Below are 5,382 nucleotides of genomic sequence, written 5' to 3' on the forward strand. Positions count from 1 at the left end.
CAGGTGCCCATAGTCCCAGTCATGTGCTGAAGTCAAGAGCCATGTATGCCTCTTCTGGGCGCGAGGTTTCACAAGGCCAGCACTTGCTTCTGATACGTGCATCTAGAAGATAGGCCTCCAAGAACGATGGCCTATATGGATTTTTAGAGTAGAAGAAATCGAGAAGAGAAAGGGAGGGTGGAGTTGGCATTTAGCTTTTTTGACATCTTTGAAAACTACTGACAGGAATAGAGCTCCTTACTGGAAACTCTGACACGTTTTATTTTAAAATAAGCCTGCATTTATGGGACTGTGTGTGTGTGTGTGTGTGTGTGTGTGTCCGTACGTGGTGTGTGTTGTGGTATGTATGGAGATGACTGTGGCTTGTAAATATTTGTAAGGCTGACCATGCTTGCCACTCCCAGGGTCTTTCTTTCTACTGGGCAGTATAGTTAGGCTGTCCTGTGGTGACTTGGGTCCATGGGCTTGGCTGTATGTTATCATCCTGGTTTCTCCATTTTGAGGAGTCTGAGCTGGAGACTGATGAAGAAAAGGCAATGATTTTCCACAGGAAGAAGTCCCTGAGAGTGAAAAGGGGAAGCACAGAGAGGTTGAAGATGGGTGGCAGAGTTGGGGATTTCAGTGACAACAGCTCCATATACCCACTTCTGAATGTCCACAAGAGCCTGAAGCAGCCTTCCACCATGGCACTGTCCTCTCCTTGTCTCAGAGGAACAGTTTACCATACCTGCACCTGGAGTTTGAAACCAAGCAATACTGGCAGGCCCCTGCAGAGAGGCCACCACAATAACTGAAGTAAGGAAGGCACTCTCTCCACCCTTTATACTGGTTGGTAAGTGTGACTCATTTCATCCCTTTGCTAGTAGTGTCTGACATTCAAAACTCTTCACACAGGGAAAAGAGGCAGGGATTGGGCTGTGTGTCTTTATAGTTTTTTTCAGTACTATCCAAGCAAGATTTCCACCAGACTAAGAAACACCATTTCCATCCCAAAGGTTTTATTAGTGTGAATGAGCCTTAATTACAATATTTTGCAGTCTTTATTGAGCAAACAGTGATACCATGAGTGTACCAGGCCTAAAGTGACCTGAGTCTCTTGTACATAGTCAAGACCAAAAACTGGCAGAGTTCTGACCTAGCTCCCAAAAGTCCCTTTTCTCATTAGGCTCCTATCTGTGAACACCAGATAATGTGCATCCCTCTCTAACTATGTCTCCACATTCTATAACAAAAACTCAGCAGCTTCACCCTCAGCTCAAGATTCCAAGGCTGGTGAGCCCACCTGAGTGAGTCGTAACTGAGTGTGATGACCTAGAAGGTCCAGGAACAGAAACTAGGTTTGGCAAGGAGGAGTGCTCCCCTCTGCTGTGCATCCGCACTCAGCATTCTCAGTCCTTCCACACACCACCCAGTGACACTCGCAAAGTATGAGAAGCTCTTGATAGCCATGTGCAAGATGACAAAAGAAGTGATTTAAACATGATCTCTTGTAGCAAGAATATCTAGTCATTTGGGGATATCTTCTTTAGTAGTAGAACAGAATGGTGGACTTTGAGGGGAACAGTAATAAAACTAGCTGGTGTGTTTACAGAGAGATAGCAAACCATAAAGATACTAGATACTCTGAGATGAAGACTTTTGGAAGAAGGTTCAGCTGCCCCTACGGTTGGGCTTTCTCCAGGGCTGACTATGTGCCACCTCAGGGTGTGTGGGTATGTGTGGAGGTGGCAGGGGGGGAGGGCGCGGGGGGTAGGGGGAGACCAGGGCAAGCCTCCTTTCCAACCTGCAGCCGGTGCAGCTAAAACACTCATCTGGAATAACATGGGTGGTTGCCAAGGGGTTCTGGAGTTGGAGGCTTTCTCTGGACTCTACACTTCCAACCTGAGTCTCATTTTGGTGTGATTTGACTTTTCTGAGTCGTGACAGGACTTATGGTTCCAGTGTGACAACCCAGGTCTGTAGGAGGACTGTTTGTTGCCACATGACTCTTTTCATTTAACATTACATTCTCTTGAAATATTTGCCTAAAGGCCACCAGAGTACGAGAGTGCTGGCAGTGTTCCCTGCTGCTCACCCCATGGCAGCCTGTGCCCTGCAGACAGAGAAAGACAGACCACAATCAAGACACACCACTGGGGTCTTACATCAGTTCTTGAAATTATGGAAAGGCTAGCCTACTTTTAAGAAGGTCCTAAGTTTTCTGTTCATTAATCAATTTCTCTGAAGATTCAAGAACATTTTTAAAATCATAGACCCCCCACTCCCTGACACGCATTCAAGTGGCATTCCTGTGACCCTGTGAAACCTTTCTTAGAAGATAGGAGTCACTTTACAGTTATCCAGCATATTCTTTAAAACAGTATTCTGCTCATATTTAGAAATCTGTGTCCAACTGATGACAGGGAACCATGGCAGACAGATTGGCATGTTGGACTGTTGATAGGGTCCATGCTAATGACAAGGGCATGGGACTCCTGGCTGGTGGGCACATTATGCTCAGAATTTCCCTAGCTCTTAACTGTAGAAATGATGCTGATGACAGCTAGCCAGCAATGGTGCATGAGGCTTTTCACTCCTGTTATTAATGGCATCAGAACCACGCCCTATACCTTTCCTGATTTCAGAGTCTATTTCTAGCCCAGTGATTTGGAGGTTATCCAGGTTAGCAGCCCTGTCTGTGTAGACATGAAGTAGTGGGGTCCAAGTGGGTGGTTAAAGCTTACATGAGACAGTCTCCCAAAAGCCTTGTGAATTGAAGATTGGTTCCCAGCATGGCTCTATTGAAAAGTGGAGTAGGATGGTGCTAACTTCATCAGCTGATCAACCCACTGATGACTCTTAGATGAATGGCTATCAGGCTATTCTAGCTGAGGGAAGTATTTTATGTGCATGACTTGAGGCTCTGTCCTGTCCTGGTCACAGTGTCTCTCCTCTCATCGCTTCCCAGCAGCAATGAAGAGATCAGGCTTTCTCCTTCACACCCTTCCACAATGATGCTGTACTTCTCTCACTGCAGGCTGCCAAACAAGAGAACCAAGTGACCATGGCAGACCTCTGAAACCACACACTAACATGAAGCTTTCCCCCTTGGTTGTTTTGCTCAGGGGTTTTGTTACAAGTATTTTTGCAACAGAAAGTGAGGAACAGGACAAGGGGTGGTTGAAAGAGAATGAAATTGAAGTCTAAGTCTTTAGACCCACACAAGGGCAATTGCGTGTTAGGGATAAAGATCTGGGAGGGGGAGGGGCTCTGAAGGACTTCAGGGACATGGGTGAATGGCCAGACGCGCAGAGACGCTGGCAACAAGTAAATGTTAAATAAAAAGGACATTATTCATTAATGTCTTCAGTCACTCAGAAAGCTTTAATTAAGCACTCATCCTAGGCTTGGCAAGTTCTCGTGTGTGTGTGTGTGTGTGTGTGTGTGTGTGTCTGTGTGTCTGTGTGTCTGTGTGTCTGTGTGTCTGTGTGTGTCTGTCTGTATGTGAATGTGTGTGGTGTGTGTGGTATGTTTATGTTTGGTGTCAATGTGTGAATGTGTGTGTATGTGGTGTGTGTGGTGTGTGACTGTGTATGTGAGTGTGTGGTGTATGTGAATATGTGTGTGAGGTGTGTGTGTGTTTGTGTGTCTGCATGTGAATGTGTGTGAGTATGTGTGTATGTGTGGTATGTATGTGTTTGATGTCAATGTGTGAGTGTGTGGTGTGTATATGTACATATACATGTATATGTATATGTGTGTGAAGTGTGTGGTATAGTGTGATATGTGTGGTGTGTGTGTGGTGTGGTGTGGTGTGATGTGGTATGGTGTAGTGTGATATACATGTTGTGTGTGGTGTGTGTGATGTGTGGTGTGGTATAGTGTGGTGTGGTATATGAGATGTGTGTGTGTGTGTTTATGTGAATATGTGTGTGGTATGTTTGTGTTTGGTGTCAATGTGTGTGTGTGTGTGTGTGTGTGTGTGTGTGTGTGTGTGTGTGGTATGGGCAACCAGTTCCACAATGTCCACAAACAGACATAGAGTATGGTTAGAAAGACCTAGGTTTGAATCTTGCTTCTACTTTTCAGCTGTGTGATCTGAGCTGCTCTGTCTCTGCTCAGTGAGAATAGAACCTCTCAGGGTATGACTTCTAGGTGAATTCATCGAGAAGTCCTGTGGAGAAGAGTGAGGTCATTGTGGGAGGTACCTAACCCGGTGCATGGCTGTGAGATGCATCCAATTCTGGAGGGTACCTGTGCTCTTCTTTCAGAATAGGAAATGGTTTAAAAGTTTTCTGGAGAAGGGGGATGGTGTCCCAGGAAGGTAAGAGTGGGTGGCATTCCCGGACTCTGTGAGTGTCTGTCTGTGCTGTGTAGAGAAGCACCCCACATTTCCCATGAAATGCCTGAGTCACTATTAAGGTTCGAGTGCTCAGACACCACAGGTCAGCAGACAGCTCTGGATTGCGATGTTTGCTGCCGCTCATGACTGAAGAGGAACAGGTTGGGACTGTATTTGTTGGAAATAGCAGTGGCAAACACAATCTTCAAAGTTAGTCGCATGGGAAATGAGGCGCCGGGAAGAACAGGCTGTGGGCAAGTCTGAAATCAGCAGGTATGGGCAGCATTTGCAGCTACCGTTGACTGGTAACTCCTGTCCCAGCATTCCCAAAATTGGAGGTGCAGGACCAGTTGCTGGCAGTAGGCACCCCATGCAGGCAGCCCACAGGCATGGCAGCTTGTGGCAGGGCTCTGCCCAAAGCCTCTGTCTGCACTGTCCTCTTGTTCAGGTCTACAAGCAGCACACATCCCAGTGGCTTTGGAGGGTGAGTCCAGCAAACTCACCTTCACGTTCCTTGTTACAAAGAGCTTTCGCTCCACACTCAACCAAAGTCCACCTCACATTGGATTCTGTTCTGAATCAGATCTGACATCAGCTCCAAGCCAGAGAATGAAGGTACAGCTGTTGATTGCCAAGCCTGAAGTAGAGGTGCAGTGCTAGAATGGCTTTCTCAGGCTGCTTTCTTGGCTAATCCAGGACCACAGGCCCAGGAGTGCTGCTGCCCAGAGAGGACTAGGCCCTCCTACAGATCAACCTAGTGGGGGAATTTCCCCAACAGAAGTTCTTTCTTTCAAATGACCCTAGCCATGTCAAGTTAATCAAAACCATGGAGTATGTGCGTGTGTGCATTACATGTCTGTGTGTGTGCATGTGTGCATGTGGCTCTCAGTCCATCATGAGTCTCAGTCCATCATAGTTGGGGAGGCAGGGGCATAAAATGGAGCCTGTTCACACTGCAGTGAACAGGGAAGGAGAGAGTACTCCAAAATTAGAGCTGGCCTAGAACCTTCCATGACTTGTCCCTAGTGACCAAGTTCTGTCAGTGAGACCCCCTTCCCTCA

This window comes from Mus musculus, chromosome 18, assembly GCF_000001635.26.
Source record: "Mus musculus strain C57BL/6J chromosome 18, GRCm38.p6 C57BL/6J".
Lineage (NCBI taxonomy): Eukaryota > Metazoa > Chordata > Mammalia > Rodentia > Muridae > Mus > Mus musculus.